Source organism: Aegilops tauschii, chromosome 1 (assembly GCF_002575655.3).
Source record: "Aegilops tauschii subsp. strangulata cultivar AL8/78 chromosome 1, Aet v6.0, whole genome shotgun sequence".
In the NCBI taxonomy this organism is placed as follows: Eukaryota; Viridiplantae; Streptophyta; class Magnoliopsida; order Poales; family Poaceae; genus Aegilops; species Aegilops tauschii.
Genome location: NC_053035.3, coordinates 344,167,599 through 344,181,473, shown reverse-complemented (window position 1 = coordinate 344,181,473; position 13,875 = coordinate 344,167,599). Strand labels below are relative to the sequence as shown.

Below are 13,875 nucleotides of genomic sequence, written 5' to 3'. Positions count from 1 at the left end.
TCTGTCTCCTCCTCCTTCTCCTTCTCCTCGTCCACAGGCTCGGCGGCGGCGACGGGGTCGGCCACCGCCTGCTCGGGCTCCATCAGCGCGGCTCAAGCGGCGAGGCAGCAAAGCATGGCGGGATAGGGTTCGGATTGCGTGCGGGAGCGGCGCTTGGGGGCGGAGTCGCGGCAAAGGGTCGTGAGGCAGGAGGTGGCGGCGGCGCCCGTGGCATGAGGTGCTGCTCCACCGACGTGGAGGCTCTACGGCGGCTCCCCCGGCCGGATCTGGCACTCTCTCCGTCAGATCGTATTGGGGAGGGAAGCTCCGCAGGGATCGGCCGCAGATCGCTGGGAGGGCGGCGGAGAATGATCTGCTGTGGGCAGGAGGCATCGATCGTAGGGTTTTTTTTGGCATGTTTTTTTTTCACGGGAGGATTGCGAGTTAACGCAGGTGGAGGATGACGAAAAAAACCGGAGGTGGAAGGATGACGAAAAAAACCAGCGAAATTAAACCACGTAGACTATTCACCAAGTCGTCCATTAAGAGTAGAGACTAGTAGAGTGCCCGTGCGTTGCCACGGGCTCTTGAAATAGTTGCAAGAGTTACATGTTAAATTTCACATGTACAAACAATATTATGACACTTGTGGAATCCACGCAGTAAACATGTTAAATAATCTTATCCATTTGGCCATCTCGTAGATTATAGATGACTCACACATGTCGATTATGCCAATATTGTGACAAATATGGAATCCACGCAGTAAACATGTGATGGTGACTGGACTTGTTAGTGGTTACAACATGCCTACAATAAAGAAATATTTACTCAAAACAAATATTTCCAGGGATAATTTATTTGAAGGAAAACAAGATATTTGGGTTCATATCAAATTACCGCATATATCTTAGGTAACAAATTTCATCAACTCGGCATCTAAAACAGGACTTCTTATTAGAGTTATTCCTTTTAAAGGTAAGTCACATAACACCTAGAAACATATATTTTTTCTTCCTCTTGGACACACAATAAGACGTGTCATTGTATATAGAGGAAGTAAACTAATATAACTACAAACAATAGCGTTCTATTTTGCACAACGATCAGTATAAATATATTATTATGAAATTGTGCTAACAGGGTCTTGGGGGTGGCTGCCGCCCATGCGTCGCCCCAATGGAATCTTGCGGGAGGCACCGCTCGCGCCTCCCTAGTGCAGCCTTGGACATGCAACACAACCGCCCCATTTATGCCACCACCTCGCGCCACCGCATATCTTATTAGGTTAGCAACGATCACGTCAAACATGTACCATTAGGATCCTCACGCACACCAGACGATATTGTTGATTTTATACCTTCTTCCTCCCCAACTATCTTCTCATCTTCACCGTCCAAATCCAAACTCACCTCCTCGTCGATGACGCATTCGGCTCGCAACCTTCCACAAAGTTAAATTAAGACAACACAGATAAACAAGCATCTAGTCGATCGATCTCGTCTCACGATCCAAGTGGCCAAGCCCATGTACAATGCACATCAACAGCAATTCAAACGCTCGCTTGCTGACGGACAGTATAGAACAATATAGAGATATTTATATATAGTTAAAAGCAGGTGTGTTGCTATTACTCTTAAATCAACATAAAGTTACTATGTATTTACTATCTTTTTCTCTCAAGCTTCTACAACAAAATTAATCAAGCAGTGAATTTTGGAAAAAAAATATGAGCACAAATTACAATCTTAATCCTGTCATACGTTTTCTGTTCTTTGAAGATGATCAACACTAATAGTGAATTTGGAACATAAGAAAAGTTGAGGAACATTAGGCACTCTCCAGATTATTTGCTCATGGCCTACAGACAAAATAATAACAACGATTCAAATAGAGAGATCAAAGTTCAGAACTTCAGAACCCCAATGGATGGCATTTCCTCCAATTCTGATTGAATGTTTCTTAAAGGATGGTATAGTTTGGAACTATGGCCTCAATGAGAAAGCTTTCAAGGTAATCACTCATGGCCTACAGTACATGGCTTTTGTGAGTGCACTCTTTGCGGACCTTTCTTTATGTTTGTCCGTCACACCAAGAATGATACTCCATCCATTCCAGAAAATAAGGTGTATTGATATCCTCCAAGTCAACCATTCGAATGTTTGACCAAGATTATAGAATAAAATATCAACATCTGAAAAACCTAGTAGATAAAATATAAAACTACTTTTCATGACGGATCGAATGATATAAATTTGGTATAGTGGATATCAATATATTTTCTAAAAACTTGGTCAAACATGCACTCGTTTGACTTTTGAAAAAACAATTAGACTTTATATGCAGGAACGGGGGGAGTATGATTTTTTCAGTTGTTCCAACTAACAAAAATGAGCTTCTTGAATAGATGAAGAATTTATGACAGAAAAGGAGATAAGGACAAGACAAACTGGGCTAAGCCTTGATTAGGTAGAAGGAAACCCCAAACAGAGTTGGCACGATCTGAAAAGGCTCTAGGTTGGCACAATCCTATTAACATACCGGGACTAACTTGCGATAATTCACCTATCTGAATATATACGGCATAAAACAATAACTACATGGTTATCTTTCCAGGAAGTTCTGTACACAGCTTATAATAAAATAGCTCGGTTCATCTACACTGATTTTTGCTCAGATCAATGGTGGCACATGACAGAATGGTACACATAGCCTAAGCAAGAAGATTTAGAATAATCCAAAGTGGAAGGCAATACACCAACCATTAATCAACCAAGAATAATCAAAAAATTCAGAGCGTGTGTCATACTCATACCAAATGGAGAAAGATTGAAATGAGAAAATGTTTTTCTGTGAAGGAACAAAATTAAGAAATGGATAAAGTAAGAGGCTTGGTCCTTTGTGAAAAAGAACTGGGCAGGAAGTACAAATCTAACCTTGGAATGAGGATTCAGGATTGATTATTCATGTCTATCATCCCAACAAAGCATTCTCTCAACGCTTTCTCTCCAATGTAGCGTGCTAGCACTCTACAATGCAAAAAAAAAAATCATGAATATATTAGTATGTGAATACGATAAATAATATTACTCATGTATATGCATTAGATACTTGCCACATGAAGATACTGTTTTCTATGTGACATGCATGGAAACATGAAACTGGTACGGATACAATCATTTAGACCCCTCTCCCTCTCCCTCTCCATCGCTCCCTCCCTCCCTCTCTCTCGCGCGCGCACCATTGGTGATACAGCATAAAGAGAAAAGAGAGACTAAAACGCATGAGAGCTAGAGGATGTACATTTTATCTACATTTTTCATATATACAGAGAAGTAACCATGGATGCCAATGTTAATGCAGTAAGGAATCTCTTAGTATCTTAGTATGATCTAGGATATATGAAAACAAAAAACAATATTGAAATGGAAATTACCAAAATCTGGTACATGTTGCTAACAACAAATTGCATGATTGATAAACTACGTCAATTATGTCACAAGCTATCAGGCACTTCCAAATCATAATGAGTTTCACATTTAGTGTACATGAAGAGTCCAAGCAGTTAAGATACAATCTAGAAAAATAAACATGTGCATTAACTTAAGTACTCTCAATCAAATTAAGCAATTGACTTCACAATTATGGGATTATAGAGAACCCTCCAATGATAAAGAATGTTTCGGGTTTAAAAATAAGCACGATCAGGACTAACCTGCCAAAACACATTTTAGAACCTCTCTTAGTATCTGAATATATTCATCATTCGACATCTCCTTGACTGTTTCCATATTTTTGTTTGACTCGAGGAAATTAATTAACTCAACAGTATCTTGCAGCATGTACTTTGACAATCTTTAAAAACAGAAAAAAAAATCATGAAAAGCCTTAACGATATGCAGAAACAAATGATATTGAAGCATGCTCAGGAAACTGTACCGTCAAAGCATCAGAACCTTTCTACTTTAGTGAGCTCTGAATAATATATCTAACAATGGTAATGTAATTGCTTAAAAGAATCACTCACTCTGTTCACTTTTATAAGGCCTTGAAGACATTTCAGACAATGTGCAAAGTAGTTTATTTTGAGTTGTCTGAAATGACTTATAAAAGTGAACGGAGGGAGTAGCTTTGTTAAAGCACCTAATATCCAACTTCAGCTTTCTTACGGAAGAACTGACCAAGTATTTTCTAGACAGCAATTCAAAAATATTATAGCACATAATAACAGGAAGCTTTGCCTACTTTTACAGATATTGAATTAGGAAAGGGTGAAGATGATGCACAAGTAACGTCTAATATTCACACAATAAGCAGTTATGTATGCATGAGATATTGAGAGTTTGAGCAGAGATCTGAATTGTACTGGAGCTTCCTCTTCCAGTTCCAACTATTACGAAACAAATATGTTAGACATCAGCTTGCTTGTTTCTTTGATTCTTCGGTGGAGAGAAATCAGAGAATCGGTCAGCGCAAATGCTAGCCAAGGAGCAGACCTTAATCCCAGAGTGTGGCGCACGTGAGGGGGGGGAGGTTACTGGGGATGAGCAGTCAGCCATGGAGGCAATAACAGGAAGGGTGGCCGTCGCCCGTGCATCGCCTAGACATAGCTTGGGGGAGGCTCTCTTCCACTCGTCTCCATCTCTTTCCTGATGAAATCACTTGCATAGCTTCCTTTTGGAACCTTCCAAAGCACAGAGTCATACCTTTAGCATAAATATGACCATATGTAAGAATATTTTACTCGCAAGAACATAATTAACTTTCCGATATTAACACCACCATGATACATTAGTATCTGGAATGTTTGAGGGAAAAAGAAGTGTGAAATGAATACCCCCCAATTAAAAGGGTCCTCTTCCTGAATAGCTACTACTGCTGCTTGTTGCATATCTGATCCTGGAGGGAATGTTGCTAGTTCACACTCATCTGCCAGAGTAAATGAAGTTCTGTATAACCAAATAAGTCAATCTGAAGTAAATGAGACGAAAATGAAGAGGTGCAGTTTAAACCAAGTACTTATAAGTAGTTGTCACTCATTGCTATCCAACAACAAAATGATAGACATCTAGCAAAAGCTCAAAAGTGCCTTACCACCTTTTATAAAGACAAATATTTCCTTACCGAAAAATTTCCAGTTGCCCTTAATGTCGTCAACGCCAGCAAAATGAAAGCTTGGCAACAAATGCACATGAGTCAAACATTCCTGCTGAGGCCTGTACCACAGGTTCCAAAATGCAATCAGCATGAGATACTGTTGAAAAAAGGCAATGCAATACATCTAGTAAATCAACTCTGAAGACCTAGTATGCAAATGCACGAAATCCTCCACGAGAGTCAATGTCCACTGTGCCATCATGGGCACTGTAATTGAAAAGCACAGGAAATAGATAGGTAAGTTCCAAAGATGATTATGCATAAACCCCGCCAGATTTTTAGTTGTGTAAATCAAGCAGCACAATTTACCTAAAATCACGAATGTGCAATTCGTAGATGGTTATGTCAGAGCAGGAATCAAGTTTTGGCTTCTCATCGGCCAATTCATCCCAGGAAGCTGGCTTCAATGTTTCATTGTTAATGTCAACCAACCAGGTCCGCGCTCCATTTGCAGAAAGGCTGATCAAATAAACAACAAGCTAGTTTCTTCCTCTCCCTGAACTTTTTTCTTCTGCGGAAAGTTCCTCTCCCTGAACTACATAACTGAAATACGCACAGCCACATACCCTCTAGCATAAAGGTCACCAGCTAAACATTTCAGAATTTGTGCCTTAGTTGGATGATACACGTCAACTTCATATAAATAGTATCGGTTTTCCCACTCTCTTGGTCAAGTAAGACTCCAAACACCATTTGACTCCTTTGTTGCACCGTCTCTAGAGCAGGGCCGGCGAACCATCCAAGAACCACACACTCACATCTTGCAAGATATATTGGGGACATTTTACATATAAGCGGGAATAGTACAGAACCGGAGGCGACACTTGAGATGGTAAAATATGTCGTCGTTAGAAGCCAAACCTGTGTTGTAGGAGCCCAAAGGTGCAGGCTCACAGAGTCCTTGCTGAAAACCGCACCGAGCGGTCCTGTGTATGCAAACATGTCATCCAGCACGCCGGGTAATTGTAGTCCAGTAACATCTACGTGTTTCCCGTCAGCTGCACACAAGCAGTATGTAAGGATCTTACTCTGTCTCAGAACTTGTCTGAAGAATTTGACACTCATCTCTGAATCTGCATGTAAGGGTGCAAAGAATCGAGAATTACCACTGAAAGAAGCGACGAGTTGGCATTTCACAAGGCTGGCGACGTCGACAGAGCTCGGAACTCTGAATGCTCTGTAACTGCTGGTGAAAGGGAACTTCTGGGTCACCTGAAACATGTTGCGAATGGCACTCTAGGTTCACTAAACTGAAAAAAATACATCATTGAAAAAAGGGACAATTGCATTTTTACCCCTAGTTGGTTCCTACCCACGGGTTTTGCCCTTACTTTCCGAGCTTGCTCAGTTTTGCCCTTACTTTTTTCGTCATGGTCCCTCGAATGCCCTTTGACCATTTGACCAAAACTTTGAAAATTCATAACTAATTCATATGAACTTAGAAAAATGCTAATAAGATATCAAAGTGTTCAGATAAACATTACCTTTATGTGCATATCATTTGCACTCAGGACAAAAGCAGCCTTTAAACTACCTGAGGTAATTAATGATATTAACATTATTAAAAATAAAAAGGTATAAACAATATTTTTTTCATGAATAAAAATTACATGCAAATGTAGGTGATGTTTTCTGAACATCCTGATATCTTATTTGCATTTTTCTGAGTTCGTATCAACTTGTTATGAAGTTTCCAAATAATGGTCAAAGTCGTTAGAACATTCTTAACAAGATGATACGAACTCAGAAAAATGCAAATAAGATATCTGGATGTTCAGAAAACATCACCTACATTTGCATGTAATTTTTATTCATGAAAAAATATTGTTTATACCTTTTATTTTTAATAATGTTAATAACATTAATTACCTCAAGTAGTTTAAAGGGTGCTTTTGTCCTGAATGCAAATGATGTGCACATAAAGGTAATGTTTATCTGAACATTTTGATATCTTATTTGCATTTTTCTGAGTTCATATGAATTAGTTATGAATTTTCAAAGTTTTGGTCAAACGGTCAAAGGGCATTCGAGGGACCTCGACGGAAAAAGTAAGGGCAAAACTGAGCAAGCTCGAAAACTAAGGGCAAAACCCGTGGGTAGGAACCAACTAGGGGTAAAAATGCAATTGTCCCTTGAAAAAATTCATCCTCTCCCGTCTCCACTTCCACTATTTCCAACGTGCTCTCCTTGTCATCAATTCATCCCAAAAACTGAACCAACCATCCATGAGTGAGGTTCTCCACAATGTTCTCTCGAGAAATTGCAGAGCATAGCCAGATGGCTTAATGCAAGAGACTACCCTGACTTGGATTAAATTAGGGTGATCAAGGACATGACAAACAACCAGCAGTCTGCCGCAAGAGGAGCCATGTGGAGGCCTTGATGACACAGTCAGCAGAGCGTCTACCTCGTAGGCTCCTAGCTCACTGTCGTCAATGCCACAGTAGTTGACGGAGACGCACAGCAGGGAATGAGGTGGTCGTGGCCGCCGACGGTGAGTTGCTTGACGAGCTCCGGCACCCACCGTCGCAAGGACTGCTGCTGCTGCGCCGACGTTGAGTCTCTACGGTGGCTTCCCCGACCGGATTTGTCCAAAGTGACCACCGGAGTGGCAAGGCTTGGCCCTCTCTCCGTCAGATCGGGCCAGGGAGGGGAAGTCCTGGCCTTGTGTGCCGCCCCCGATTTAATCGTACACTAATCATGCACGCAAATGTGTACGATCAAGATCAGGGACTCATGGGAAGATATCACAACACAACTCTACAACATAAATAAGTCATACAAGCATCATAATACAAGCCAGGGGCCTCGAGGGCTCGAATACAAGTGCTCGATCATAGACGAGTCAGCGGAAGCAACAATATCTGAGTACAGACATACCTCCTGCCTGGGATCCTCCTAACTACTCCTGGTCGTCGTCAGCGGGCTGTACGTAGTAGTAGGCACCTCCAGTGTAGTAGGAGTCGTCGTCGACGGTGGCGTCAAGCTCCTGGGCTCCAGCATCTGGTTGCGACAACCAGGTAGAAGGGAAAGGGGGAAAAGAGGGAGAAAAGCAACCGTGAGTACTCATCCAAAGTACTCGCAAGCAAGGAGCTACACTACATATGCATGGGTATATGTGTAAAGGGCCATATCGGTGGACTGAACTGCAGAATGCCAGAATAAGAGGGGGATAACTAATCCTGTCGAAGACTACGTTTCTGGCCACCTCCATCTTGCAGCATGTAGAAGAGAGTAGATGGTAAGTTCACCAAGTAGCATTGCATAGCATAAACCTACCCGGCGATCCCCTCCTCGTCGCCCTATTAGAGAGCGATCACCGGGTTATATCTGGCACTTGGAAGGGTGTGTTTTATTAAGTATCCAGTTCTAGTTGTCATAAGGTCAAGGTACAACTCCGGGTCGTCCTTTTACCGAGGGACACGGCTATTCGAATAGATAAACTTCCCTGTAGGGGTGCACCACATAACCCAACACACTCGATCCCATTTGGCCGGACACACTTTTCCGGGTCATGCCCGGCCGTGGAAGATCAACACGTCGCAGCCCCACCTAGGCACAACAGAGAGGTCAGCACGCCGGTTTAAATCCTATGGTGCAGGGGTCTGCGCCCATCGGCCATTGCACACCTGCACGTTGCGAACGCGGCCGGAAGCAGACCTGGCCTAGCAGGCGTTCCAGTCCAATCCGGCGCGCGCCACTCAGTCGCTGACGTCACGAAGGCTTCGGCTGATACCACGACGTCGAGTGCCCATAACTGTTCCCGCGTAGTTGGTTAGTGCGTATAGACCAAATGGCCAGACTCAGATCAAATACCAAGATCTCGTTAAGCGTGTTAAGTATCCGTGAACGCCGACCAAGGCCAGGCCCACCTCTCTCCTAGGTGGTCTCAACCTGCCCTGTCGCTCCGCCACAAAGTAACAGTCGGGGGCCGTCAGGAACCCAGGCCCACCTCTACCGGGATGGAGCCACCTGTCCTTTCAGCCCCCTCATCAGAATCACTTGCGGGTACTCAACGAGCCGACCCGACTTTAGTCACCACATGTGTCATGTATATAAAGTATATAATATATACCCGTGATCACCTCCCGAAGTGATCACGGCCCAGTAGTATAGCATGGCAAACGGATAAGAGTGTAGGGCCACTGATGGAACACTAGCATCCTATACTAAGCAGTAGGATAGCAGGTAAGGGTAACAACTGTAGCAACAATGACAGGCTATGCAACAGAATAGGATTAACCAAAATCAGTAACATGCTACACTACTCTAATGCAAGCAGTATAGAGAAGAATAGGCGATATCTGGTGATCAAGGGGGGGGGCTTTCCTGGTTGCTCAGACAAGAAGGAGGGGTCGTCGGTGACGTAGTCGACCACAGGGGCATCAACATCGTCAGGGTCTACCGAGGAGAAGAGGGGCAAGAAACAGTAAATACATAGCAAGCAAGTGCATAACAGGACAACAGACAAAGCTAGACGTGTTCTAACGCGGTATGAGGTGATACCGGTGAAGGGGGAAAACATCCGGGAAAATATCCCCGGTGTTTCGCGTTTTCGGACAGATGAACTGGAGGGGGAAAGTTGCGTGTTTGCTATGCTAGGGATGTGTGGCAGACGAACGGGCTGCGTATCCGGATTCGTCTCGTCGTTCTGAGCAACTATCATGTACAAAGTATTTCCATCCGAGGTACGGTTTATTTTATATTAATTTTCAAAGTTTAAAATCATTTTTAGAATTAACAGAATTAATTTAATTCGAAACTGGATTTATGACATCAGCATGATGTCATGCTGACGTCAGCAGTCAACAGGGATTGACTGGTCAACCTGACCAGTGGGTCCCACTGGTCAGTGACACATTTTTATTAAACATATTAGTTAACCTAATCAAGATTAATTAGGGGTGGGCCCCACTGTCATTGACTACTTAATTAGCTAATTAGGTTAATTAGGTAACTAATGTTTAATTAGTTTAATTAGTTGTTTGGTTTAATTAATCAAAATTAATTAAGTTAATTAATTATTATTATTATTATTTATATTTTTTAATTCTTTTTTTATAAACGTTCTCAGGGGGCGTGGGCCCTCGCTGTCATAGGGCCAAGGGCGAATCGGGTTGACGGGCGTGCGGGCGCACGGGTGTGGTGCCCGTGCCCGAGTCCGACCACGGGCGCGGCCGTGGAGAGGCCGGCCGGCTGGAGCGCGCGGGCGCCAGAGGCGCGGGCGGCAGAGGACAGCGGTGGCAACGCGGGGACAAAGGTGGGGCGCGTCCCCAAGCGACTTGCGCGGGCGCTGGGGAAGAGGGCGCGCATGCGGGAGGGCAACTCTGGCGGGCGCGGGCGCTAGGCAGCGGGGGTGCGGCGAGTAGGGGAAGAGGAGGCCGGCAGACGGGGTAGCGGCACGAGGTGCGCGGGGGACCGCGGCGAGGCGCAGGGCCGAGCGTGGTCGGCGTGTGATGGATGGCGCCGGCGACAGAGAACAAGGGAAGAGAGGGAGGGAGGCCGGAGCCTCACCGGCTTTCGTAGGGAAATGGCAGCGTGCTCGAGCTCGAGGAGGAGGACGGGGACGTCGTTCCGGCGGGGAGGCAGGCCGTCGTGGTGGCTCCGGGTGGCGAGGCGGCGTCGGGGTCGTGCCCTGATCCAGTTATGGATCGGGAAGGGGGTGAGGACGGGGAGGCGAGCGACGGGGTCGAGGAGGCGGTCCGGCATGGGGGGGGGTCCGAGCGGCAGCGTCGGTGGTGGAGCACGACGGCGATGGGAGGCGCGGGATCGAGCCCTCCCCGATCCACAACCAGTCGAGTGGGAGGGGTCCGGGGAGGAGGACGGGTCGTCGGGCAAGGGGGGGGTTCTCCGGCGAGGTCAACGCGGGCGTCGGGGGCGAGGGGCGAGCACGATGGGGTCGTGCCCCCGATCCAGATCGTGGGAGGGAGTGGGGAACGGGGGGGGAAGTGGTGGATCGGGTAGGTAGCTAGGGTTTTGGGGAGAGGATAGGGCCATATAGGCCAGGGGAAGTGCGGGATGGGCCGGTCTTGTTGGGCCTGAGGCCAGCTGGGCCGGGGCCCAGCGGGGGGGGGGTCTTTTCCTTTCTTTCTTTTTTTGTTTCCTTTTCTTCTTTTTATTTTTATTTTCTGTTCTGTTTTATTTTAGATACACATTGTTTTTAGCTTAGAAAAAAATGATAACAACTCCTAAATTGATGTTTGAGAACCACCCACTGCCATAAATGTTTTACCCTGAAATAAATTAGTTTAGAATTTTATTAATCGAAAAAGGTATTCACTTAATTGTTTTGCTGCAGTTCTAATCACTTTAGAGTAATTAATTATTTTATAAAAATGTTGTTTATCCACCAATACTATCGATGATTTAATTGTCACAATAAGAACATTTTAGTTTTGAGAATTGAAAACTTTTATTGTTTGACTTTAATTCAAATTGAATTTGGATCGGTTCTGAACTAATACGAGATTAGCAACAGTAATCGTGGTGACGTGGCATCATACCAGAGGGTTACTGTAGCTTGATTACCCGGGCGTCACACCTTGGACGAAGGAAGGAGGGAGAGGAGGGCGGCGTGAGGCCACGAAGGAGTGGTCGGCGTCACAAGGCCGCGGAGGAAGGGTCGGGTGTTCCTTGCGAAGGAGAGGACGACAGCGTGAGGCCGTGGAGGAGTGGCCGGCGTCTGATGTGACGGCGACGGCGAGGCGCCGAGGAGTCGCCGGCGACGGCGAGGCGCCGAGAAGTCGCCGGCGACGGCGGGGTGCGAAGGAGATCAGATCGAAGGAGAGGGCGGCGGGAGGACGCTGAGGAGGGGCAGTCCTCGGCGGGATCTGATCTAGGGCGTGCGTCAATAGGCGCTCGAGGGCAGGAGGCCTCGCTCGTACGCACGCACGATCTTGTCGCGGTTTTTTCTCACTGGTTAATTTTCGCCTTTTTTTCGCTGGTTAATTTTCGTAGATTTTTTCTTTCGTTTGTGTTGGGTGCGACGGGAGGTTAGGTGCGTGGGGGCGGGTGGGGGACTCGGCAGGAGATTTTTTTTGGTTCTACGCGGCTCAGCGTTAGGTGGGAGCAGGTACCAAAAAAAACCATGGTAGGTGGGACGAAAATAAACCCGGAACGGAGACTACCAACTGAGACATTAGGAGTATATATATATATATATATATATATATATATATAGGTAAATTGTTTGGGACACCTAGGCACCTAGGACTGTTATGATAACTCATATTCTATATATATATATATAGAAGGCAGAAACAGCAAGTGAATAACACACCAGGGCTAATCCAAAGATTAACCACCGCACACAATACAACACAACACAATGAACTTTCCCTAAGCAAAACAACAAAGATGTGTCTCGACCAACATTGTTCACCAAGAAGAGCAACAACTAAAACCGGGCCTCCCTTGCGGATGCACCAATCACCCTTGAAGGCCTAAATAGGAGATGACGAGTGGGTGGGGCTCGGATGGTCTTGAGAAAGCCATCGTCTTTGACTCCCCGACAATGGCATACATTGCACCGATAAAGATTTATCTGGACCCGCGACGAGCACCGAAGAACCACAACATGAAACCTTCAAGTCATGTCTCCCCGCACGATGCTCCCAACAAACAACAAAGTAATGCCGCCAAGACGCCGCCATCGTTGATCCGAAGAAACCTAGGCTTTCGCGTGGAGACAACAACCCAAGCGAGATAGGGAGATGCGGACACACCTCCGCGACGTTTCCAGGAGGGGAACGACACACGCAAGCGTCGTTGCCGCAACACCGACCAAAGATGGGCATGATTTTCATCCGTAAAGGTCACACACCTCCATCCTTGCCCACCGGATTGGGGCCACTGTCCATGTTGGGTCACTTCGCCGCCGCTGCAGCACCTCGCCAAAGTGATCATAATGTTACGGAACACGAACACCCCGCACAGCCGAAGGCACGCATCCCTTCATCCTTCTCCCACCCGGCCAAGAACACGTAGCTCTGGATCATCCTCCACCACCAACATGGCCAAAGATCGTCGCACCGCCAGCCGTAGCCAACCCACCAGCTCCAGTCAGGCCATAGTGCAACAACCACAACCCTTCAAGGCTTCAACCCCAGATCGACAGCAACAAGACCCAGGTCAGCCCTGCGCCCCAGATCCAGATCGCACCTATGCTGCCAAAAATCAGCGTCGGGACCACCAGGAGGCCACCACGCTCAGCGCCTCCATACATGGTCGCTCACCTAGCCGAGCCTCGCTACCTCCCCTGGCCGAGTCACATTGCTGCACCGTTGCCTCCCACGTCGGCGACTCTTGGACAACACCATCCACCAGTACCTCCTATGCAAGATGCCGACCACACACCTCTGCACCGCTACGCTCCTCGTCGTGCACCAAGTATTAAGCAACGTATTCCCCACAAAGGGACGAAAGGAAAAGAAGAGTATCAAACCCGCAAAAAAGTATCAAAGCCATGTTCCTCAAAAAAGGGATATTTCACTGACCTGTCACTTCTCCTTCGTATCTGCCGAAGACGCAAGTAGCCCAACGACAGACTTGTGTGGAGTTGAATGACAACGCATAGAGGTCTTGGCGAACTGGGGCTCTTTGTCTAAATGAAGGGCAAAGTTAACATGCCAATCCCAGTTTTAGAATTGGAACAAAATTAAAAACAGCCCTCTTGCCCCCTCTTTTTACATGAGAGGTAAGAAGGTAAGAGTTAGTTAGACCCACTACTTTAAAATAAAA

At 45.8% G+C, this 13,875-nt stretch overlaps 1 long non-coding RNA gene across 1 annotated transcript; it reads right to left on the bottom strand.

Annotated features, from left to right (window-relative positions):
• Positions 1-1,261: 1,261 nt before the first annotated feature.
• LOC120962607 (uncharacterized) lies at positions 1,262-4,467 on the bottom strand. The gene is made up of 3 exons (XR_005753334.3): positions 3,695-4,467; positions 2,916-3,008; positions 1,262-1,422 (listed from the first exon to the last, which is right to left on the bottom strand). It is a non-coding gene; the product is annotated as an uncharacterized lncRNA (long non-coding RNA).
• Positions 4,468-13,875: the final 9,408 nt, after the last annotated feature.